General features: G+C 43.1%; 1 protein-coding gene across 2 annotated transcripts in view; it reads left to right on the top strand.

Annotated features, from left to right (window-relative positions):
- The first annotated feature begins 13,481 nt into the window (after positions 1-13,481).
- VAV3 (vav guanine nucleotide exchange factor 3) overlaps positions 13,482-14,167 on the top strand; it is a 181,495-nt gene continuing 180,809 nt past the window's right edge. Inside the window, exon 1 of one of the 2 annotated variants that reach the window (XM_052667005.1) lies at positions 13,482-13,567. The gene's annotated coding sequence lies outside the window, so the exon portion shown is untranslated. The remainder of the gene's footprint in view (positions 13,568-14,167) is intronic. The other variant, XM_052667004.1, reaches the window with a different exon arrangement.

The raw sequence follows: 14,167 nt of genomic DNA, 5'->3' as shown, positions 1-14,167 counted from the left end.
TGTAACGGTGTTTTTAAGACTAGCCTATACTTCATTTTTGTTTCATATTTGGAAATGTTGTTTGAGATGTTTTATAGTTGATTATCATTCTGTCAAAAAAAAAAAAACCAAACAACAAACCCCTCTCATTCCATAGTGAAGGATCAAATAACGATCAGTATTTTTTGCTTGTTCATTGGGCCATGTAACAGCATGATTGCACCTGCATGACTGAATTCTTAATCATCAGGGAAATACATTTGCCTGTGTTCTTGATGTTTATCTTTTGATGTTAATCTTCCAAGTGAAAGGATCAATATAAAGCCTTTTCAAGGTAATTGTCTTAATTAATTCCATGTATGTAGCATGTTTACCCTCCTAGAAGCATGCTTGGTAGATAGCCTTGATAGCCCCCTGAGTTTCTCACACTGATATTTCCAATAGTTAAAGAAAACTGTAAACAAAGCCTTTGGGAGGCTTGTTTTGTCTCTGACTTCTTTTAAAAAATACATATAAAAATTAGAAGTTTCATTTCAAATAGTGGAAGTGGTACATGCTCTGTAAACTATTCCTAAATTTAAAACAAAAAGCGAAGACATTTGGTTCTACTTGAGACAAGAATGCTTTTAACAGAGTGGAAATTGTCTGCAAATGCTGGGCTGTCCTTGATATGTCTCATAATAGTCAAGCACTGATCTCAGTGCCTGAGTTGCATGGTCCTTTCCACCCTCTCAGGAAAGAAAATCAGTCTCACTGTAACATGGATATTAACGATGTTACTCCCAAATTAATCTACTGAGAAACTGAGTTCTATGGTCTTTATTGGATGCCTCTTTGATGTGTGGGAGCTGTTTCATGGGTAGTGTATTTATTTCAGATGCTTCATACCTGCAATGCATATATTTCTCAGTGCACAGCTTGTAACCATTATTTCTAACTGCTTGCAACTGCAGGCATCTTATGCTGAAAGAGCACTGAGGCAAGAAGAACACAATCAGCTATGGATTTCCTACCAGTGTAGGACAGCATGCTGCTTGCCTTTGGGAAATATTTTTATCATCATCCTGAAGTTTGTTGTATGTTGGTCAGAGAAAACAGAATGCTAAGCAGCTGTCAAAGCCATTTCATCCAACTTGCTCTTTTAGCTTTCAGTATGTTCCACTGACGTGTTACCATAACCACTTGTGAAATGAAGCAGTTAGGAGGCGCGTGCTGCATTCTTAGATGAGTGGTGACAGATTTGCAGGTTGCTTTCTCCCTTGTCTTAAAATGTTTAGTCTGAAGCATTCTAAGTAGTCCCATCCTTGTTATGCCTCTGTGTTTTAAGACAGAGGAATGCAGAGATGGTCCCTGTATATCGCATATAAAAAAAACCTGCTTATAGTTTGGTACTACTTCTTCAGTTGAAGAGCCAAGCATGAAGAGGGTGTAAATCAGGCAGAGTTGCTGTAACATTAATAAGTTCATAGACAAAGAAAAGCCTTCCTTATTTTTGCTTTGAGGTGTATGTCAGGCATCAGTGCTGCTCAGTAAGATGAAAACTGCAAACTACTGTAGAAGTGGCTTGGAATTTAGGACTGCCACTTTTTTTCCCCTACAGTTAACGATTGGGGTGGACACAATGTATCTGCTCCAGAAGCTGTAGCAGTGGCATCCTTCACAGTTGCGCCAAGCCAGGCCCTCGCTGCCTTGCCTGCCTGATAGTGGAAATGCTGAGAATGCTGAATGCTGAGCCCAGCTGGGTTTTCTGCAAAAGAATACTGGGTGCTGCATCACGAGTCGGGTGGGGCTGCGTGTGCAGCTGCTTCACTGCCAAATCTGCCTTCTGAGGCCCAGCTGGAGAAAACTGCTGCTGTGTGCTCTGTTTCAAATATCAGAGCTGGCTGTGTTTGCCTGCAGCAGCATGTATTGGTATGCGTTCAGTCTTTTATAATATCTGAAGGTAGAGAGGAATGGCAAGAAGTGTATCACAATATGTGATGTTTCTATGTATGAATTACTGAAATACAAAAGGATGCCTTAACCTGCAGGCTATTTGTGTAAGAAAGTGTGTTTTTGAATGCTTACCTCTGTTACCTAAGTGGTCTTGGGAATGGCTTTTGAGGCTTAAGCTTAAAAATAAAATAAAATAATGTAAACTATGTTGTGGAGAATGTTAATTGGTGAGGGCTGTGGATATTCAACACATTGGCCTTAGTGTATTAGCAGCCCTGCTTTATGAATCGTTTCTTTATTTAAAGCAATTCTGAGGTCTGAAAACTGAAAGACTGCTTTCTATTTTGGCAATATTTGTGAAATTCAGGGTATGCGTTATTTGTGTTCCATAAGCTAAATAATTGTATGGGTTTTGTATCTCTAAGCTCTTAGCTGTTTTGTGAAATAGTCAGCAGAGGAATCTAGCATGTATAATGCGTGTATTTAAATTGACATAGTATCCATATACACGCATTGAAGGATGTTTTCTTACATGTATGAAGCTTTTCCTTGTCTGTACAAAGTTGGTGCCTCTCTGTTGTGCAGTAGCTGGTGTAGCTCCCAGAGCAGCCATTTAATTGAATGCTTTTAAAGCAGCAAAGCTGTCCCTGCAGACATTTCCTCTGCTTGCTGACAGTTTGAGGTTGAAGTAGCCATTAGGTTCTCTTAAACAATGTTGGTAGTACACAAACTAAAATCCAGACTGTTTTGTGCCCTGTAGACTCACGTAAAGCTCACGTAAAAAAAGAATGTCTAGTATTCCTTGGAAATAGGGTGAGGCAAAAACAATGGTGAAAGGTGCAGTAGATGACCTTTTGAATGGATAGATTTGTCATCTTACACTCAGCATTTGCTAACATTTGACCCATGGTTGAGCACTTGCTTGAGCACTTGCACGGAAGCACTCATTATAAAGCAAACGCAGGATGTTTTCAATCATTAACAATTGGTTCATGTATGAACCGGTCTCCTTGGAGAGCCTCAGCAGTCCCCTCTGATGTGTGTGGAGGAAATGCATGGCTTCACATTGAATTCGAGCAGCGCCATCTACTGTTGTATTCTAATACTGCTTTGTGAGGAGGAAAAGTGTAGATGAAACATCTGAGTAAATTCCTTGGAGTTATCTTTGCAGCAAGGGAAAAAGTTGGTGATGATGAAGCACAAACCCATTTGAGCCATACTTCTAGTTGTGATTGTGGCATTGTGAATTTACACAGTGTGTAGGCGCAGTGCACTTCAGTGTGAATTACAGAAAGCAAGAGTCATCATCTCTGCTTTAAGGTAGGGATAAAATCTATGCTCATATCAACTCCTGTGTCCATGTTGTAATGAAAATAATTTGAAATAGAAAATAGTCCCTTTTTCCCCCCCTTCTCTCAAAATGCTTTTTAAATGTAAAAGTCCAGTGAGCTCTGCTGGTGTGTCGAAAGCTTCTTTACCAGTGTATAGCTGACTAACAGTTGGTACAACATCACCTGATTACGTTTGCTGAATACTACATTTAAATATTCCTCAACGATGCTGGGATCAACCTGGATCAAGGTCTGAACTGAGGGTTATGTTAGCTCTTCACAACATCAAAACACTATAATTGAGGGCAAGTAGAAGACTTCTTGCCACATGTAAGACTTGTAACAGCATCATGGTGCCGTCACTGATTTGTTTTATGGACACGTCGCTTGAAAATGTATAGCATCTCTGGACAAAGTCCAGCCCCCTCTCTTGTCTCCACCTTTGGACTTTTTAGCAAATACTCTTCTCTTTACAGCCTACCTATGTGTTTGACACAACTCATTACCTCCTGTCTACCACTCCCATCCTAGTCTAATACTCTGATTATATCTAATTGTAGGAATTAAATGTATGCCTTTCCTGCTGTGGAGCCAATCAGCATATTGGAGCATATGATGGAAGTCTGATTATAATATGTTTTCTCTCCCTGTTGAGCAGGCTGCATCCTGGAGGCCAAATAATGTATTTAAATAAACCCTATGAGATCCCCTGCAGTGCTGGAAGCCCGTGTTATGTTAGCGATGCTCTGAAGGAAGCCTTCCATGTGCAACCAGTGGCAGCTGGCTGATTTGCACAAACCACGTTTCACTCAGAGCCTTATGTTTTGTATTCATTGGTGCTTAGCACCTTGACTTCTGAGTTCAGGCCTTGGACTACCCTCTCTGTTCTTTCACCTTTTGTGAAGGCAAAAGTCAGTGAAAGTCAGTGGTTTCAACTGAAGGAAAAAAAATGCAACAGTGACTATGTTGCAAGGTTGCCATTCAGTGTCATTTTCTTCTTGATTTACTGTTGGAGAGAATGAGATCTGCTTGGTGGCTACCAGGTCGTGAGAGAAGGCCCTAAAGGCATCTAAAAATCATTTTGCTGTATTTCATATATTGGGATTTTTCTCTGATAAAAATCTGTAATCATTTGATTCTCCTCTTTTGCACCTGGAAGAACAAGTGGTTATAGCAGCTGCTGTTCATCTTCCTCTCTCAGCTGTTGGGGTAACTCTCAGCAGCTGTATTTTATCCCTTTGTGCCTCTTGAGAAGGAAACCCAGGCAGTTCTACATCTTAGAGGGTTTCCTTCATTCTTCATCTCTCATGCTGACCGTATCTAACCTAAATCTCCCCTCTCGAAGTTATTCCTTGTTCTGTCACTACCAAACTGTGTAAAAGTCTGTCTCCCTCCTGTTTATAAGCTCCTTTTCAGTAGTGCTACAGATTGCTGTCTTGATTCTGTCTGTACGTCTGAAGCCATCCTTTTGAAAAGAAACAGATAAAAAGGGTTACCTTTGTCCCATGAGTACTAGAGGGAGTCGTTCACATTTGGTCGATTGCTGATAAGGTTTCTACTGTCAGCTCCAAGGTTGTTTGCAGTACAGAGGGAAGAGCTGTGCTTTAGTGTTCCTTTCCCAAGTGTGTAGCTTCTTATTTTTCCCTAATAGGGCCGATCTTGCAAAGGCTTCACTAGGGAAGAAACTGCATCTTCTGACCATGTGGTGAAGAAGGTTACCAAGTTGTGACTCGTCCGTCATCACTGTGAGCTACTTATGTTACGAGCAAGATGTTAGGAAAGAGTTAAGAGAAATCAGTCAGGTTGTGCTGGGATGGTCAGAAAATGGGGTCCCCCCAAACTTCTGTTTGCCCTTCTGCTACTGGGGGTGGCAGTAATGTGTCCCCTGACTGTAACCCAGCCCCAGAAGTATCTGCACTAATGAATGTGGGGCAGTGTGCATATCGGATACATCTGACTCATAAATATTTCATTTGCTTTTACCAGTCAGCCCAGCTTTGGCAGAAGATTGTCTCCTGTGTGCCACAGGAAGAGATGTGAGTGTAGTGTTGCATTTCTCTACAGGGAATTGGAGCCAGAGCAGGAGCGCTTCTGCACCATCCCTGGGCACCTCTGTCCCCTTGAAGTTACTTTGACTTAGACATCAAATACTGCTCACTAATCCCATAAGGAGTATCTGCTTTTAGTTTGTAGTTGCTCTGGACTTCTGTAGTTTCTCTAGTCTCAGGGAAAAGGGATAAAGAGGAAGATTTGCTTGGAATTCTCATCTGTTGCTGTAGATAGGAGGGTAGTTACATGGTTAACATCCATGCTTCACTGTGAGGCTTTTGGACAGTAATCTGATGGCACTCATCATCTCCATAGTGTGACACCATGGCAGGAAGATGTGATCCCGCGGGCAGATTTCTATCAGCCCTGCTTCTGCTCCTCTGCATGTCTCCTCCCACGCTCTGCTCCTGCTCTGTTCCTCTGCGGTTGGGTTTGGCTGTGGGGCTGTGCTGCTGTGGTGTGCAGCCTGGTATTGTGCTGCTGTGCACCTCCTGTTCTGATAAAAGGAAATCACGGCTCAGCAGTACTTGCTCAAGTAACATAGCTTTGTTTGTGGAGCTGTCTGCTCCTTCAGTGTGAGGTGAATGATACTGCAGTGCACAAACTCTGATGTTAACCAGGAAAGCAATTGTGTTCCAGAGCAGGCTGGGATACATCCAAAGGAATCTTAAGGACAGGCTTCCACTTCGGGAGAGGAGTGTGGCTTCTTGGCTGATTATGGGCTCTGGTCATTCCTCCGGTTGGGTAGGCAGGGATGTCTCCATTCTTCTGCTGCAATCTCTGTGCAAGTGAGAGCTGTTTACAGCGCTGGAGAAGAAGGTTCAGAACCCGCCCTTTTGCTGCTGAATCTCAAGGGAAGCAGAAAGCTGCAGCGCCTAGACAGCTGAAGTGTCTCTCCACCGGGACTTCTTCCTTTTCTCCTCGAACCGCTCTGAGAACTCCCCTGGGGCCGCGGGTCTCTCGGCGCTGTGCCGGCAGTTCCCTCGCCGTCCGCCAGAGGGCGCCAGGCCGCCCGTCAGGTTGGGGCGGTGGGAGCTCAGGCGCGGGCTCTGCGGGGGGGCGCCGTGCCCGACGCCCACGGCAGCGGAAAGTAAAGGAAGGGTTCAAAGCATTCCTGGTCTCGGGGAGAGCTGCGGCAAAAAGCTCGGCCCCGCAGCAGGCGGCGCGGATACCCGCGGCCGTTGCTCTGTAAGGGGCGGTGGGATCGAAGCGAGAGCCCGAGGGCTTCCTATTGCTCGAGCCGCTACGTAAGAATAGAATAAATCCAATCTATGGCAACGTGTTTCATACACCGTCTGTCGCTGCTGAGAGTCGCTTAGCAATGAGATAAGCAAGGACAGAGTACGAGCCCTGTCGTGGTCCTTCAGCAGCACAACTCTCCCAACGCTTTGGCTCTCCGCGGCCCCGTGCAACGCGCGGCCCCTCCGCAGCCCGAAGAAGGCCTTCAGAGAATGGCTGGGTGCTGCCTTGGCGCGCACTGCTGTTCCAAACACGTACATTGCTTTTGAGTAATTCCTGATGTTTGTGTTTACCACTGTGCTGTAAGACATAACCCAGCATCTAAGATGCAAATGCGAGATGTTCTGGAGGGTTCCCGGGTGTCAGAAGTTGACTTCCACATGGTTTGCTCTGTGTAGAGGTACCTGGGCTGGAGCTTGCCATGCAAACAGTGTGGTAATGAGCCAACAGGGCATCTTCATCCCCAGGAGTTCAGAGGAACTATTTGCAGCTTATAGTTATATGCTTTTCCCTTTACTTCCAACTATATCCTATTAGCACATGGATTACAAACATTCACAGGATTTACAACACAGCTGTTTAATGTGGGACTCACATAAAAAGTGACTAAAACTGAACAAAGATGAAGGATAAAGAATTGGAACAAAGTACTTCCCTAAGGACAGAGCTGCTGGGCCTGCAGGCTGGGTGTGATAAAGATGCCCACAGCAGCACTGTGCGTGTGTGTTCTTTGTAGAATGGGTGATGTTCTGGAAAGGAGAGGTGAAAAAAACAAGAGCTGATGAGATGGAGTGAAAAGGAGTTTAGTGCAGCAGAGAAAAGAGAGGTGAACTGCTGCTGGTTCTAATTTTATGTTGGAAAAAAGAAAGAAACTTTGCATAGTAGCATAGTAGCTCCATGAATATTGCTAGATTACAATCTCTGCAAGAGGTCTGAGATCATTTTGGTTGAAGATGCTGAATAACAAAAGGCAGCAGGCTGTTACGGATTTTAATGGCACCTTGCTGATACATAGGAAATCAGGACGTGAATAGAAACTTGTAATCTGATGCTCAATAGCTTTATTTAATATGAACTGCTGGTGAAACTGCATGGCAAAACATAGATAATGGTGATCGATACATTGCTGATAAAAATCTCTGCGATAGACTGGAGTGACATCTTCTGTTGTGTTGTTATAGCAGCCCCTGAACTGTGCAGTGCCAAAGGGAGGGAGAAAAAGCGATGATGTAAGGCGAAATGATGATAGGAGTTGTATCTCTAATGTGTGTTCTTGAAATTATAAGCATCTTTCTCTCTGAAACTTACTGTATTTCCAGCTCCAGATTCAGGTGAACTGCTGAATTTTTTATTTTTTGATTTAGGATGTGTACAGGAAGTCTGAATTTAATTACAGTTTTATAATTCAAGGTTGCCTGAGTATTTGTTTAGAGTAATATTTTAACTTTAATGTCAAGATGGAAGAAATTTCCCTACTCCTTGTTTAGGGAGCTGCCGCTTTTAGCTTGATACCGAATAAGGTGGGGCTTGAGGACTATGAGTTGAAACCTTCCTGATGCCTTTGTCAGTTTCTGTGGAATTCAAATCATTAAGAACAATCGTTTGTAGTAAATATTTTAAAAAAACATGGCAATGTGTTGCCTCTTTCTGTGTTGCCTTTGCAGGCAACTTTCCAGGTGAGCACTGTCACAAAGGGCCTGCACCAGGTTGGCTTTCTGTCAAAGTCAGTGTTATCACTGGTAAGTAATCAAAGGAACGTGTACCGGCACAGCTTTTGTTTCGTTGGGGCCATGTAAATCACCTCCCTTAGCCAGGCACAGATTGCAGTGCCGGTGGTATCTTGGGATAATCTATCAGAATTAAATGACAGACATTGAAAACTTGCAGTAATTGTTTTATGTGGACAATTTATCTGATAGCAGCTGCCTGGAGGTAGGTTTGTAAGAAACATGTACTAATGATGCTGCTATCTCTCTTCTTGAAAGTGACCTTAGCTATGAAGGTGAAGCAGAAGTGGTTCTGGATTTGCTTCCTTTGGATGTTTGCCACATTCCTCCCCCGGGCAATGCAGAATAATGACATCTGAAAAGCTGTCTCTCTGTCTTAACGAGGTACATGTGGAGATTAAGGTACTGCACATCTGATGAAAATTTTGCTTGAAGAGAAGTAAAACTATACTAAATAATTCTACACAAAAGACAAAAGTTAAACTATGACACTTCTCATGCACCCCAAGCCATGAAGTTTTCCAGTGGCATTTAAACTAAAGCACAACACTGAGCTACACACTGTGCTTACAGCAGGCAGGCAGTTTAGTGGATGGAGAAGTTAGGTAACTTTGCAGAAGTCACAAGAGAAGTCAGTGACCACCAGGAATAGCAGCTGTGCATGCTGACAGCCAGCTCTCTGTGAGCCACAAGACCATCCTTCCTCCTGCACTTGCAGAGGAATCAGCAAGAAGAGGAAGGACTTGCTGTGGTTTCAGAGGGGTATTCTGGTCATCCCAATGTTATCAGCAGAAGTATGGGAGCACCCTCCATTTACATAGGGAGCGGCAGAGTGGCTCTTGCTTTAAGTACTTTTAACATGGCTGCTCTCAAACTGTTCTCAGATGGGGTCAAATTTTTCCTTAGTAGAAAGAAAGGTCAAAGATGAATCCACTTTGGCTCATCTTTGGAGAGATGTTGATGGAGCTGCTGAGTTAAACAAACAAAAAAACAGAACACAACCATCGCGTGTAATGCTCATCCATCCTGAGGAGTAGCTTCTGGGCAAAGGAAGAGCTGATAGGGCTAATGAGGAACAAGGTTCTGCAGTACCACCTTTAAATCTGTTGCTGGGGTAAGACTTGAAAAGCATCACTACCTGATTTATTAGTGGTTCTCAGATACACTCATTTTTTTCTATGGTTAACACCACTTCCCAGTTCTCATCAGTCATCTGTTAAGCTTCTCCTCTCCCCTGCTCTCCCTGCAATCTGCACCATTAGTAATTCTAGCAGCAACCAACAGCATAAGTCATAACACCATGTAAGTGAGATGGGAAATGATGTTTAACACTTAACAGATGTTGTTCAGGTGTCAGTCAGCCCCCTGCAAGCCCAGGTAATTCTTAGTGGATGCAGCTGAAAAATCTGGGGCATGGAGTGACAAGGCAAGGAGCAGAGTTATGGGACAAATCCTGTCCTCTAACATGGAGTAAGATCACGCAGTTAACAGAGGACTCTGTGGGCACAGAGAGCTTTCACTCAGGTGACTTGGAGTAGTCATCTTGAAATTGGGAAGGAAGCAGAAGGTAGGTAAGTGCAAGTGAAAATGAAAGCTGAAGAGACTGAAAGAGAAAAAGCATCTGTGGAATGAGAGTGGGTGAGCATAAAGAAAGCGCTGAGTGCAACTCGCTCCAGTAGAAATGTAGCTTATGTAGCAGCTGGTGAGAGCCAAAGACATTTGGGTTCCCGAATGCATCAGCAACTCTGGCTGGCACTGCCAGCTCAGCTGCGAGAGCCCCAGAGGCCTTTTCAGAAAGAAGTGGAGCACTGAGGGCTGCCTGAGCTCTGCCACGGCTTTATTCAAGTGAGGGAGAACAGCCTGGGATGTACTTAAGCCTGGATTGCCAGAGTTCTGAGCCTCTGAGTCTTGCTGAAATGAGTGCTTGGGCACTATTCGTTTCTCATTTCTCTTAATTCTCCAGAGTTTAAATGTTGAGTTTTCAGTGTCTTAATATATGATTTGTTTTATACTGCGCTATAGCATTAAATCACATTCATATTCACGTATCTTCCCCTCTGGCAGCTTTTCTTCCATTAGCATTGCTCTGATTAGCTGTGAAAGACTGAGCAGATAGACTTGAAATAGGTTCCTAAGGCCCAGCCACTCTGATGTTTATCCTCTTATGGTGTGGCACAGCTGGGAATGGCAATTTGCTCCTGTAACGGGTTGACCAAGGATCAGCTGCAGTATTAAAAGATTAGTACCCAGTTAATTTCCAGTGAGCTGTTCTGTAATAAACTCAGCATATTGATGTGGATTTTCAACATAAGAGTAACTTTCTCATTTACAGAACATTGTATTTGAAGTCTGGTTTAAGAGAAAAAATAAATCCCATTATTTAGATTAACTTATACTGTGCCACAAAGGAACACATGTGTTTTAAACTTACATGTAAGGCTATATATTTTTTGACATCTATTCAATAGATCTAATAGTGCAAACAGGCTCCTAACTGGGAGGTTGCAGTGCTGCCAACCAGAACAAATGAGAAGTACGTGGACTCAGTAATCAGAAAAACAACCATTTAATTTGTTTCCTAAGATTATTAAAATGATTCAATCTCACTGATTAGTGAACTTTGTACCTACATAATAGAATCCAGCTGGTATAACAAATTTTATATTTATCTAGTGGTGCTGCTATAAACAGTTATCTCTGTAGCACTGCAGATCTAAGTGTCTCTCTGTTTCTCAGATGCTTAGCAGCTACCCAACTGAACTGCTTCCTTACGAACCCATGTTTCCTGTGCCAGCAGAGAGAGAATTGATGAGGACTTCCTGGCTAAGCTATCAGTACTATCTTAGTTTTTATTCTGCATTCTTCCCAATATCACTTAGCCTTCATGAAGCACAGTCATGAAATTCAAAGTAGGCTGCTTTATGGGACAGCAGCAGCACCACTACCTTTCTTAGTCTTTCAGTCATGATGGTGTATCAGCATTCTCATCTTTCTCTGCCCTCTCCATTCTTCAGAGTTTTGGAAACTAGGACTTGGGTGGTATTCCTGCACCCTGTCACGGTTTCCTTATGTGAGCTGGCAGGCAGGCAGGATCTGTCCTTGTCTCACTTGTGACTTGGCATTAAAACCACAGCATGTAAACGTTTTGCTGAGCCTTAAGGCCATGAGCCAGCAGTGGCTGCAGGGCAGGCTGGGTGTGAAGGTGTGCTGTGCTGTAAGGGGATGCTCTGCCAACAGTGTGCTTCTGGCAGCCTGCAGTGCTCCTTCGTGGTTGGGTGCCTTGAGTCTTGAATGGATGTTTTTCCACTGCCCTAGATACAACAACACTTCCATGTTATTTGGATTGTACCCAAGGTAGATACTGCAACTCTTTTTCTCCAGGTTTTTTTTTTTTCTTTTCTTTTTTCCTTATGGTATTTTTGAATCTGTTCTGCTCGGGTCCTTAATGTTTGCTTTTACATTTAAAAGCAACTATACAAGAAAACTGAAAAATGTCGTTGCTCCCTAAGTGATACCATGTTTCTTTAGACCACAAGTAGGAATTATGCTGTTTGTCTTCTGGCCTTGGGTGCTGTCACAGTGTTAATAGGAATTATGAGATAGGTGCACTGCCCTTGTGCTGTGCCCGGGACATGGGAGGGGAACTGCTCCGTGCTTTTTAGGGATGCTGCGGCAGCTGCCTTTGAGCTGCAAGAAGTTGTGCCAGATCTGATCAAAACAACTTAAAGTGTGCTGGTTTTGCTCACTTGTGCTGTGTGGGAACAACAGAGTACACTGAGTAAAATCTGGATTCTTTGATAATTCTGTGGGTTTTGAACCACTAGAAATGGTCCTGACAAGAACCATTCATCCCTTAAAAAATGTGATCTCTGGGTCATATGTAATAAGAATAGATTCTATTTGCAGCAGAGTGTATTTGCTTGCTTTCCTACCAGTGGTTGAAAAATCTGTAACTGAAGGGTTGTTTTTCTTGTCTGCACGGCTGGCCTGTGAGGGCTTCAGTCATTGCTCAGGTCTGCTCATGCCCCGCTTTGCATCTAAAACGTTTTGGCAAAGAGCACAGAGTGTTTTTCCTCTTCTTCCCCAGAGGCTGAGCAGAAGCTTCTGCGTGAGCTCAGTTTGCCCATCACCATATGTTTAAAAATGAAAAGCAATTACCCCCGTTGTCAGACAGCTGGTGAGTAATGAGCATCCTTGCCTTGGAGAGGACTCAGAGCCCATGCTGTGCTTCTTCTGTGTGAGAGCGGGCTCAGAATACTGCAAAATAAAATCCAGGATGGTGCCATCAGCCTATGTTTGGCTTTGGAGACACAGAAAGCAGGAAACTTAATGGACTAAGCTCTAAAGTCAATAAAAGACCATGTTTTGCCCTTGCTAGTCTTGGCTTGAGATAGAAGTAACATGGGTGATGTATTTGGTTGTAGGAATCCTACATAGTGGAAAGTACATTCGCATTTCAGATTTATGGTATTTCTAACATCTCTAGCCTGACACCATGTGTCCAAAACAAGCCAGTAGTTTCAGCAGCAACAAGAAAACATGTATGAAGTGATTAATCAACGATGTGTCTATGAGGCTGGGAAATTTTGTAGCCTTGGAAGTGAGTAGTTGGCACTTGTCTGTATCCTTGTTTTTCCAACCTTTCCAGCGTTACATGCGGATTATAAGTATGTGAGGGCTGCTCCAAAAGAAAAGCCTCTTATTTTATTATGTTGGCCTATGACATCAGAGGCAGACGTTGGTGATATGGCAGTAGAAGCTAAACGTTCCCACCGATATTCAGTTATGTTTAGTTGCTATGTGACAGACAGAAGCAGAGGGGCAATCTGACAAAATCGTGTCTTAAATGGAAATGTGTATGAAGCAAAGGTGTGTCACTGAATTCCTCCATGCACAAATAATTTCCTTCATTGACATTCACTGATGCTTGCTGAACTCCAATGGAGACCAAATGGGGGATGTGAGCACAAGCAAAATTGGACTGCATGGGCAATATTATCCTAGCAACTATGCCATCATTGCAGCTGTAAAACAGCAGTTTACCTCCACTGGTGCAGATTGTTATGAGTGTGGCACACAGGCTCTTGTTTGTCTGCAGCGGAAATGCTAAGTCAGGGCTTGAATCAGTGATTGAGCACCTGGTGGGAAGGCAGGGCCAACCCAGGGGAGCTCAGGTGCATGCAATGTCCTCGAGTGACCAGAAGGGCTGGAGCCAGGATCCATTCCTTCCCAGATCTCATTTAGGGATTGGCAGTGGAGGTGAGGGTATCTTGCTGGAGGTCCCTATCTATATGAGGCTTTCCTAATGTAAGTACCTTCTTTCCTTTATTTCTGTAGCTGTTGCATTTGGGCTTCTTCTCTTGTGTCATGGCCTAGGACTTTACAACCTTGCTATTGTTGTTGGTGGGAATTTGTAGCTACTGGTAGTGACTGTGTTGAAAAACAGTGTTTTGTAGTTGAGGATTTGCTCTACTGGATAGTGTTATTGTGCTCTTTATATTTGTTGTAGTCAACATGGAAATGAGTAGGATGTATTATATTATTTTGGGAGTAGCCTATATCTTTATAATTTGCATTGGTACTGGCATGCAAAAATCTTTAATATTCGAGCCAATTAAGTACATCTCAAGAGGAGATGTATCACTATAGATATATTTTAACGTGATAAATAAGGTTTTCTTAATTCCATTTTTATAAAGGGGGAGGGAATAATCTTGCCTAGATAAACAGACTAGTCTGCAGTCAGCATTCAATAATGTAGAAATTAAGTTTAGATAATTAATGTTGGGTTGTGTTACAAGTATCTGAAAACAGAGCTTGATAATCAGAAGATTTCAAAGGTCAAGCACCATTAACAGTAGCCACAACTTCAAGCCTTGTTCTGAAGTGTCAAATTGAACTCTCACT

Source organism: Tympanuchus pallidicinctus, unplaced genomic scaffold (assembly GCF_026119805.1).
Source record: "Tympanuchus pallidicinctus isolate F22 unplaced genomic scaffold, pur_lepc_1.0 scaffold7, whole genome shotgun sequence".
NCBI lineage: Eukaryota > Metazoa > Chordata > Aves > Galliformes > Phasianidae > Tympanuchus > Tympanuchus pallidicinctus.
This window is presented reverse-complemented; position numbering and strand designations above follow the sequence as displayed.